Raw genomic sequence first — 11776 nt, 5'->3', positions numbered from 1 at the left:
CCTTCCTGGGTAACCACCCCAGATGAAAGTGTATCCACATTAATAGATGATTCTAAAAAGGTGTATAAATGTGAAACATCAATGACAAAAAGCATATACCTGAATAAAAATAAATAGAGTTTGGGCAAGGACACAGGGGCCCCATGATCCCCTATTGCCCGGGGGCCCCATGAGTTGTCAGTCCGCCCCTGGCTTGAATTGTCTGAAAGTTGATCAAGGTTCTTTATCCACCATTCAAACAATCCTTTGTTGCAATCTTTGATCAATTTTTCTCTTTCGTCCACATCCAGGGAGATTAGCTACAGTGCCATGCGCTGTAGATTTCTTGACAATGCTGCGCACAGTGGACACAGGATTATTAGGAACTCTGGAGATGAACATGTAACCTTAAGATTGTCCATGCTTTTCCACAATTTTTGTTCTCTAATACTCAGACAATTCTTTGCTGTTCTTTCTCTTCTCCATGCTCCATGTGGCACACAGAGAGACACACCACAAAGGTTGAGTCAATATTTCACCATTTTGACTGGTTGTTAGTGTGATTTCTATATTGTCAACACCTGTTAATTGATACAGGTTAGTTTAATTAAAATTTACAGGAGCATCACAAACTTGATATGCAATTATTTCTTACAATTGTGAGAAGGTGCCAATAATTTTGTCCAGTCCATTTTTGGAGATTTGCGTGGAATGTGTCAGATTTGGCATTTTGTTTCTCTACTTTTTTGTGTCATACCAATACAAACAAAAGAAATAAACATGAGAATGGCGAAACATTTGTATATGCAACAATTTTCTGGGCAAAGTGGTGCATTATACAGTATGACAGAAATGCAGGACTGCCAATATTTTCGGGCATGGCTGTGGATCCCTCTTGCCAACTTTAGAGCCATCTCTTTCTTTCTATGGGTTTGCATAGTTTATTTTGCTGAGCAGTATCCTTATGAAATACAGAGCTACAAATATACTAGAATAAACAAATTTAAATGTGTTCTGTGATTTTTTTTTTTTCAGCTGTATATTTTGCAAATTAGGGGGTATACATCTTCTGCCAGTAATTGTTCCTTCCTTTTAGGAATGGTGCCCAGGCTCAACCATGGATCACAGTCTCAGCAAGAACCCAATGTCAAACATCACCAAGGAACTCAGTTCAGCAGGTAAGACTCACAATGCAATTGGTCAACAAGCGGCTGGTGTTTAGATTACATTGTCTGCTGGGTTATAGAACAAAATGCTGAGTCGAAAAAACCATTGTACACACGAGGAAAGCTGGCCATACACACAAGGAAAGCTGGCCAGACATCAGTAAAAAAGTAGAATCGTTTTTGTTTTTGGGACATTCATTGTTTAAAGAGAGAGTTTTTTTTGGTTATCCATTTACTGTAGTTCACCTTTAATCAATGGTTAGTCGTTCCAAAAATTATATTTTATTTTTGTAATGGAATCTGATTGCTCTGCTCCTGTCTTGATAATTCCTGAGCATCTGGGAGTTTTGTGTCCCTCACTTTCTTGTTGGCCATATAATGACCAGAGCAGGTATGCAGACTCATGAACTTATGTCCAAATATCTCACAAAAAGAGCTAAAAGAAATTGACCGAGTTATGCAGACCATAGATGGTTCGTTTATCGGCCGATTTTGCGTCTGAAAGAATAATCGGACGATTTTCGCACTGTTAGTGGGGCAATGGCATTGGCCGATTTCCGCGGTTCCTCCTCATTTCTTTTATCGGTCATGCTGGAAAATTTGCGAAAAATGGACGATTTTCACAATCATTGGTGGCAACAGAACGACCAATGTTTCGTTTTTCGGAAGACAAAAAATTGGCCAATAAACGGACCGTCTATGACCTGCATTAGTGATTGTAAACCTCAGATATGAAATATGAACAAAGCATATCTATATTGTGTACTTGTCTCAATCCAGAGCACTAAGGGCTTGATTCACTAAAGGCAAAATGACTGTGCACTATGCAAGTGCAGTAGCTCCAGTGCTTAGTAAATGAGAAGTAGCTCTGCTGACTTCCATCATCCAATCACGTGCAAGCAAAAATGCTTTTTTTTAAATTTTCCTTGCACGTGATTGGTTATTCTTTGCAAAGTGGAGTTTTACCGCATTTACTAAGTTCTGGAGCAACTGCACTTGCAGAGTGCACAGTCTATTTGCCTTTAGTAAATCGAACCCTAAGTGTCATTTCTGTCTGCTGCCTTATTTTGCTATCAGCATGAGTTACTTCTCACATGTTTTCCTGACACCAAGAGAAAAATGGTGACATCGAACAAAACCGTTTGTGATTGACAGCCTCAACTCTGTTTCTATGTGCTGTGTGAAAGGGGTGTGTCTCTTCCCTCCAGTCAGCGCTCAGAGCTCTCCTCACTGATGTAACTTCAGCTCTCCGCCCCATGCTTTTTAAACTGAGAGATCCTGTGTAAATTCTGCACTTTGAATGAATGTAGGGGAAAGACTGCTATAGATACACAGGTACAACTTATGTAAGAGGATTTGTTTCATCTCTCTGTATCACCTGAGGCCAGTCCCTTCACTAGGTATATGTAAGGGTTTACAACCACTTTAATTTATACGCTTTAATGGCCTTTGGTGAATGCCTGTTAAGATCCACCTAGGGGTACCTCTGGCAGTCCACCGGACAGGATTTCCCAGAGCGTGGAGTCTAAGTCCCAGTCTACTTGTTCACCAGGGCCCCTGATGGTGGGGATGGACTTGGAGCAGACCAGGACCAGGTCACGACCTCTGAGCACTCCCACCCGTGGAAGAGGGGTCTGCAGGGGATATCTACAAGAGGAGAGCCTGATGTGAAGAGGCCAACAGGCCCGAGCCGGATGGATGGATGGAAGGATGTTTCGTGGTCAGACAGGCCAGGTCGTTACCGTGGGAGCAGCGAGGTACAAGGCGGCAGGCAGTGGAGAGTCGGGTCAGACGCAGGGTCAATACCAGAGTTTTCAATCCAATAGGGGTAATCCAAAAGAGAGGTCAGGCAAGCCAGGGGTCAGGGTAGGAGAAGGCAGCAAGTCAGAGGCAATCCGGGTCAGTAATCAGGCAATAGTACACAGGAACAGAGCAAGGGAACACAGGGAAGACCTAACGGCAACCAGTGTCAGCGCAGGGCATCTTTAAATACCGCGCCCTGCGCTGTCATTGGTGCCCGGCGCGCACCCGTGGCACCTAGTGCACATGCGCGAGTTCCCCTCTGCCGCGGTCAGCCAGGACCTAGCGCCCATATCCCGGCTCGAGCCGGCAAACTGCGCATGCGCCGGATCGGACGCCGTGGCGGACCCTGACAATGCCCTTTTGGCTGAAGGTGTTAACACACAACCAGGGGTGGACTGACCATTTGAAAACTCAGGCAATGCCCGAGGGCCCAGGGTCAGTAGGGGGCCCCATGAGATGCCCCTGGTACCTTTCATTGGCTTTTTCATAGGCTTTTTTGGGTATGGGCGAGGACACGGGGGCCCCATGAGTTGTCAGTCCGCCCCAGCACACAACCCACTTCTCTGAATCTGGCAACTTTTACAATATTTTGTATCAAGTGTGTCTAAAATTTTTCTTGATTACTCTTAAAGGGGTACTCGACTTCCCCAGAAAAATGGCACAAAAAAGTGTCACACTAAGCATTTTGTAATTTAATGTTTAAAATAATTAACATTTTAAAATTCTAAATGTCCTCCCCAGTACAATCTGAAGCCACTGTCATTTTCTAGAATGGTCAAAAAATGTAATGCAATATGGCAACCTGGAGGCATTCTGTAACTAGTAGGTGTAGGGAGTGCCCCAAAAAATGTAATTTCCTACTTGCATGATGGGATCAATGAGTTTCTAAGGCATCTACACTAGCACACAAGTATAATTTTAGGCATCATCCACAATAGGAATTTCATTTTTAGTGAGCTACGCCCTAAGGGTTAAGTGATTCCAAAGGTATGCAGACCCTTCAGCTTTCCTCATTAGAACACACAGTGCACCGGGTGATTATAATGAACCAGACCTTCCCATTCAGGAATCAGTCTGCAAAGAACATAGTGGAACAAACAACTTTTTTATTCAGGTAGGATTCTGCTATAAAGTTTGCCAAAATTTTTCTAATGCACATTGATTATAATCAATACCAATAAGGGATTGTTTTTTCTCAGCAAAAGTGTAGGTACTCTTTAAAGCTACTTTCACAATGAGGAGTTTTTGCAGCGTTTTTGCATAAAAAAAAAGTACCTGAAAAGCTCAAGAAAAATGCTTCCTTATGTATTTCTATGTATGTTTTCACACTGGGCGTTGCGGTGTAAAAACTCCTGCTTGCAGCATCTTTGGAGCATGTTTGTTCAGTTAAAAACCTGCCCCAAAAACACCTCTTCCTATTGAAATCAATGGAAGTGCCTGAAAAACACCTCTGAGAAGCATTTTTGGTACAGTTTTTAAGTCATGTGTCATGTAAAAACACTCAGGAAGCACTGCAAAAGCGCGGTAAAAACGCCTATGCATTATGCGACTATGCATATGCAGGTCAGAAGCACAATATGGTTTTCTAGGAGTGCTAAAGCATACAGTGGGGTTGCTTTACTAAAACTGGAGAGCACAAAATCAGGTGCAGCTGTGCACAGAAACCAATCAGCTTCCAGGTTTTATTGTCAAAGCTTAATTGAACAAGTTGAAGTTAGAAGCTGATTGGCTGCCATGCAACAGCTGCACCAGATTTTGCACTCTCCAGTTTTAGTAAATCAACCCCAGTGCATCAAACTGGTTTCTTTTTCCAGTTCAGCTTTCTCAGGGCTCATGTACACTGCAGCTGATAAACTCACGTTTAGGAGCTTTTCTGCATTTTTTTCAGCAGCCCCTGAACTCTCCTGTATGTTTTCCTATGTGTCCATGTACACATCTTCGTTTACAGTCGTTTACAGGCATTTGAGTTTACAGTCATTTTTTTGAACACAGAAAACTTGCGTTCAGCAGTCGATTTTATCAGCGTTTCAAATGTAAAATGCTTTGAAACGCGGCAAATCGCGTTAGCGTTTGAAATTTTTTTTAACTCTTCCAGTTCCCGATGCTGTCCAGAGCCTTTTTTCATAATGAAAAATGCATGCAAAGCATTTTCAAGGTACTCAGATGGACAAAACACTGAACACAGGATGTTCCTACCAAGCTTGTCACACATTATAATGACCAAATCGCACCTCAGACCTCTCCCAGCCTTGAAAATAAAAGATATGTCAATGACCATTCACCCCTCAAATTCATCATGAGGACCCCCTGCCAGGTGACCTTCATGACTCACTCCACCAGACACCTTTCCCACCCTTGGAAACAAAAGAAATGTTGATGAGCAACTCACACCTAAGCTAATCTCAACACCTACTGCTGTCTCTGCTTCTACTTTCTGTATTTCTCTGAACAGTCTGAAATACTTAATAATTCACCACTTTTCAGTGCATTCTGGGCATTTGGGAGGTTCTCCTGTGCTTATCTTTAAAAAACGCTTCTAAATGCAATTGCACATGAACGCACATAAACGCGTTATGCAAACGTGGCTAAACAGACGTTTTTTAACCTACGTTTTCCATCGTTCCTACAGTTTCCATCGTTCAGAAGTGTCTCGTGTACATGGGGCCTAACTGTATACATTTTTTTCTGGAAATAGAACAATGGGCAGAACTAAAAACAACATGTGGCGACTTCTGGCAATAACTTTAACACGGCAGTTTTTAGTTTTCTCTGTATTACATTTTTGTTCTTGGTTAACCTTTAAAATATATCTAATGTCACACTTTTATTTAATTTTGGATAAAGGTAAGGAATAGTTTAAGCCAAAAAAAAAAAACCCTGACAGTTTTCTTTGCCAGCTGTGTCCCATTCTTCTGTAGACACATCAAGGAGTGAAAGGAAATCTCTCCAAAGTGAGGTTGATCACTTTTATAGACAGTTGTTACTTGAACTAGAACCCCCCCGCTGGATGATTGCCCTCATAATTTTGGATGTTCCCTCACTTTAGTCCCAGAGGCAGTGGTCATCAGGGCAAATATGATAAACATAATGGTTTTAGAAAAAGTGTACATCTATAGGATTTAAAGTGTTGTTTTCCATGTGTTGTTTTACAAATAAAACAACAGTATTTACATAAACAATCTTTGTTGTACAAATAAAAAGGTCATGATAGATAAAGGACTCCCTGAGCACTTTGGGACAGCTAAAGAGACAGTACAGCAGAGGTGCGTGTAAGACTCTGGAGGAGATTTACTAAAACTGGTGCACTCAGAATCTGGTGCAGCTGTGCATAGTAGTCAGTCAGCTTCTATCTTCAATTAAGCTTTGATTATAAAACCTAGAAGCTGATTGGTTACCATGCACAGCGACACCATATTTTGCACGCTTCAGTTTTAGTCTTACTGAAACTTGGAATTAAGGGATGAGGCTTTGGAATAAGTCATTCATCTACATAAAAAGTAGTTTTCATCAAACATGCAGAAAGGATCGTAAAGAACCACCTGCTGGATCAAAAGCAGAAAGAAAAATATGCCATGTTTTGTATGTATCTAATTAAAAATGTTTCTAAATGTTTTATATCGCTGACCATAACCACTTGCCCTCTGCCCTATAGCAGAAGTACGGCTACAGGGCAGCACAGCTGTGCAAAATCACGTGTGTGTGTGTGTATATATATATATATACGTGATTTTCAATTTCCGGGTAGTGGGCGCATGCGTACCGCCCTGCCACGCAGATATTGGAGTCCTGGCTGGCGATTCCCGGCTGGCACGTAGCGATCGTCAGCAAAGCTGACAGGGGAGAGACCTGTGTGTAAACAACACAGGTCTTTCTTCTGTCAGCATGAACATGCTGCTTTATATCTCTCTGCACAGCAGAGAGATACAAAGCAGCATGTCTCCCAATTAAAACAGCACACAATGTAAAAACACACAGCACACAGTTAACCCTTTGATTGCCCCTCATGTTAACCCCTTCCTGCCCAGTGCCATTAGTACAGTGTCAGTGCTTTTTATTAGCATTGATCACTGTATTAGTGTCACTGGGGATGTCAGTGGCAGTTAGTTCCCACCCAGTGTCAGAATGTCCACCGCAGTCCCGCTATAAGTCGCTGATTGCCGCCATTACTAGTAAAAAAAAAAATTTAATTTCCAGTATATTCCATTTGGAGACGCTATAACTTTCACGTAAACCAATTAATATAAAATTATTGGGATTCTGTTTAGCAAAGACATGGAGCAGAATACATTTTGGCATAAATTTATGATGTTTGATTTTTTTATTTTATTTTAGTGGATATGTTTTATAGCAAAAAGTCAAAAATATTGTTTAGTTTTTTTTCAAACTTGTCAGTCTTTTTTTTGTTTATAGCACAAAAAAAAAAAACACAGAGGTGAGTAAATACCACCAAAAGAAAGCTCTATTTGTGGGGGAAAAATTACATACATTTAATTCATGTACAGCATTGCATGACCGCGCAATTGTCAATTAACCTCCCTAGCGGTCTGATTATGTCAGTATTTCTGTTTTCAAAGCGGTACATTTTTTTGCATGGAAATATGTCGTTTTTTTATTGTAGGCATGTAATTCTTAGGAATAACTCACTGAAATCTGTCCGAACAAGAGTCTAGTAAATATCCCGGGTATGATAAAATTTGGAACACGAAATCATACATTATAATATAATAAATAATCATAAAAAATAATATAATAATAAATGTAATTCATTAATATAATCAAACCAAAAACACTGAAATTTTAAATATAGTGCCAAGTTTGCACATCACTGAGCTTAGTCGCAAAATCGTTATCGGTGTCTGATGACGAATTCCCCCATGAATCATCACTCAATTCTGCAAGTGGTTCTAATTTACTATCGCTGTTCTCTAGCTGGTCTAAAACCGCTTTTGACCTAAAGAGACGCTTTTTGGACTCCATGGACGTATCTCAGTTTCCAGGCAGAAAGAACAGTAAAAATGCAGGCAGGGCACAGAACAAAGCACTCGGGACAAAATGTATGTGAAATGGTTTGATACAGTAATGTTTTACTATGGGATTTTAGTGTATTGAGTGTCACTTTTAAACTTTTTGAATTTCCCGCCGGTTCCGTCCCCCATATGGCCTGTACATTCCAATACTCGCAGGGACCGGAACCCGGAAGACGGATGCCGGCATCGGCCGGGGGAGATGGCCGGGGACGCTGCAGGGGGGACATCGCGGGAGCGCAGAACAAGGTAAGTGCTGGAAGGAATCCCTGAGCAACGCTGCAGGGTATTCCGGAGTGTAGCTTGGGTTACCACTTTTGGTACTGAAAGTTAACCCCGAGCTACATTTGGGAATACTGCCATGAAGGTTAAAGTAATGCAGCGCCATATCGCAAAAAATGGCCTGGTCAGGAAGGGGGCTAAATCCTCTGGAGAGCAAGTGGATAATAACCAGATACAAAAATGTATGATAAGTATACAAATCCAAAGCACACCAGTTTTAGTACTTGTTTCAGAATTATTGACAGATTATTGACAGGTGTAATTCAACCATAGTATCGGTTTAACAGCTTCTTATTTATTTGTAGTGATCATCAACAGAAATAGAAAGATCTTCCCTATCCAGGGGTACATAAACTTTTTAGCCTCTGCACTTGCAAACTCTCTTTAACATGTTTTCTGTCATGGTCAGGGGTCGGCTTGGAGACCAGTAGCTATAGCAGTAACCAACCAGCCAGCTGGATAAGTGAACAAGCAGGTCACTCTGGTGGATGACACAGGCTCACCCGAGGTGCGGGGTCTAAGTACTAACTGGTGTTCACCAGAGCTCCTGGTGGTGGAGATGGGTCTTGCTGCATGTTAGTACCAGGTCCTGCACCTCAGGTCTGCCCCACCAGGAGGTGAGCAAGCCGGGGTGCCCCGTAGCAGATAAAGCAGGTTAGGATCAAGTTTAAGAGCAAAATCTTAGTCGTAAACAAGCCAAGGGTTGGTAATAAGTGGTTGCAGGTTGGGATCGAGGAGAAACTTCGTCAAGGAACAATCCAAAGGTCAGTTATGAATGGTAGCGAAGATATGGACGGCAGCAGGAGTGACAGGAGCGAGATATTGGGTGGAGAGAGCACAATAATCTGGCAAACAGGAAGTGCAGAAATAAGTCAGGAAGTTCATAGGAGGAGCAAAGTGTTCAAAAGTCACGAGAAATAAGACAAGGTTATCTAAGCAATCAGGAAAGGAGCTGTCCAGCATCTCAGGCTGTTCAGTGAGAAGAGTTACTGCCAGACACCGCAGATTTCCCGGGTTCAGGTCCAGGCCCTGACACTTGCATTGTTTACAAAAGCCATTCTCAACCAGCGTACATGGAACCATAGAGTTCCTTCAGAGTTTGCTAGGTGTTTCTCGAGCTGTGGCTGATTTGACTATGTAGGCACAATTAAATGGGAGATCAGAGGACCAACACCATTTGGCAAATCCAGCAGCATGGCACCAATTATCTTTTTATATGTCTGGAAGGGTAGTGTTCCAACCACCACTGCAAGGGTTGTGTTGTTCCTACTGACCAGCAATGTATAGGCCACTTTTGGCATCAGCTCTTGTCTAATTGGTTTTAGTAAAGATTGCCCCAAAACATGAGAAATGCTTCTGGGTTCCTTTGGGGCAAAAAAGTTGACAAGGGCTTTTTGAACCTCCAGTAGCAACTGTGACTTGTAGCAGCTTTCCCTGACTGGAACCTCCAGTAGCAACCTTGACTTATAACTGCTTTCCCACCTATTTTTGTTCAGTCTGAATTTGCATAAAGTGCATAAAAGTATATGATACATTGAGTCAGATTGGCAAAAGATGAGAGAAATGTATATCAGTCCAACATAGAGAGTAACCACAACAGTAACAAAGGCATAGTTTTGGGCACCAAGGCCTAGGGGGCAAGTGTTGTATAATGCGGGAACACATTTCAGAATATATTCAATAATATAAAGATAGGAAGAAATGGTCAACTAACAGAGGGCGTGTCGAGGAGGAAGAGAAGGAGAAAGAAGGGGGAAGAATAAAAGGGAGGAAAAAAAGGGGGGACTAGTACGGAGCAATAAGAAAAAATTAGGGGGACCACTCCACCATGGCTACACCAGAGGGGGTCAGCTCCACCGGCAACCCAGGAGTGGAATTTGCAGGAGTAGCGGAACAAGGTCCAAGGGGTCCAGATAGAAGAGAACAGATGCATTTTTTCCGATTCCCACACCAACAGACGTTCAAGGTCATGGATAGAGTCCAGCTCATTAACCCACTCTCCCAAGGAGGGCACAGAAGTGGACTTCCAGTGGCAGGGGATAACTGCCCATGTAGCAGCCACCAGGTGTCTCAAGATATCTCATTTCACTGATTTGATTGATCCAGGTAGTAGAGAAAGAAAAGCCAGCTCCGGGGTAGGAAGAACCGATGTTGTCATCAGTTTACAATACAGGTCAAAAAATAGATTGCCAGTATTTCTGGATAGGTGGACAGGACCATCAGATATGAAGTAGGGTACCCCGTGAGCTTTGACAACACCAGCAAATGTTGGGGATTGAAGGGTCAAAGCGGTGAAGAAGCAATGGGCATCTATACCATTTGGTTAGCAGTTTGAAGCCTTTTTCCTGAGTCAGGTTGAAGCATTTTTGCCAATCTATTGGGGAGATGGTAAGTTGTATATCTACCTCCCAGGCATGGGTATAAGGAGGAAGATTGGGGGATGATGCGCAAAGAAGGATTGAATACACTTGGGAAACCACATGGATGGGAGGATCAGGTTGGTGCAGGAGTTGTTCAAAGCCAGTCAGCAGGGCAAAAACGTCAGAGACAGAGGGAAAGGAACAAACGTAGGATACCACCTGTCTTCGTTGAAACCAGGAGAACGAAGATGGGAAGGAGGATACAGAGGGGACCGTCAGGAGCAAGGAAGGATCAGAACAAAGAACCTGGGACAATATCCTGTGATCATGGTCATTCCAAATTGCGAAAGAGGGGGCAGAGAGAACTGGGGGGAAAGCTGGCGTCCCAAAGAATGAGGTAATGGGCCCCACGTATTTGGAGATGCAGTAAGAAGACATTCCGCGATACCATATGCGAAGGACGTGTTTAGTAAAAACACTAAGGGTGGAGAGATTAGGATGGTATAGATATGGTATCCAGGGTAAGGGTTGGAGATCAATGGGACACAGGTGTTGTTCCAACTGGACCCAAAGTTTAGAGGAGCGGCTGTGAAATCAGTCGAGGATTCAAACAAGAACAGCTGCTTTGCAGTAAAGGGAGACATCGGGGGCTTCCACCCCTCCCTTAATTTTGGGAGGGAGAGGGTGTTCCAACTAATCCTAGGACGATGTGATTTCCAGATGAAAGTGGAGAAAAGGTGACATAATTTAAAGAAGAAAGAGTTTGGAAGGGATATAGGAAGTGTTTGAAAGAGGTATAAGAGACGGGGAAGCACATCAATCTTTAAAGTATTTACTCTGCCCAACCAGGACAAATACTTGCTAGCGTAAGAAGACAGATCCACTTTAGTCTGGTTGAGGAGGGGTACAAAGTTCAATGAATAAAGTTGGGACAAATCCATGGGTATGTGAATGCCTAGATAACAAATATGAGAGGATCCAGTTTGAAGGGGAAAGACGAGGATATGCGCTGTAGATTCCCCGATGCCAGGGACACATTCAACAAGTCTGATTTAGTGTAGTTCACCTTAAAATTGCTGATTCGGCCGAAGATGTGGAATTCCTGTAGTACTGAAGGAAGGGAAACGAACAGTGGTGTCACAAATGGGAGCAAGTCATCAGC

The 11776-nt window shown here is 42.6% G+C and overlaps 1 protein-coding gene across 1 annotated transcript in view; it reads left to right on the top strand.

Annotated features, from left to right (window-relative positions):
• Positions 1 to 1094: 1094 nt before the first annotated feature.
• Positions 1095 to 11776, top strand: part of HAUS7 (HAUS augmin like complex subunit 7) — a 217336-nt gene continuing 206654 nt past the window's right edge. Inside the window, exon 1 of the mRNA XM_089674933.1 lies at positions 1095 to 1157. The gene's annotated coding sequence lies outside the window, so the exon portion shown is untranslated. The remainder of the gene's footprint in view (positions 1158 to 11776) is intronic.

The sequence above is a fragment of the Staurois parvus genome, unplaced genomic scaffold (genome assembly GCF_062004578.1).
Source record: "Staurois parvus isolate SC_StPar_1 unplaced genomic scaffold, SC_StPar_1.0 ptg000154l, whole genome shotgun sequence".
Classification (NCBI taxonomy): Eukaryota; Metazoa; Chordata; class Amphibia; order Anura; family Ranidae; genus Staurois; species Staurois parvus.
The sequence above is the reverse complement of the archived record's forward strand: the minus strand, read 5'-3'. Positions and strand labels throughout refer to the sequence as shown.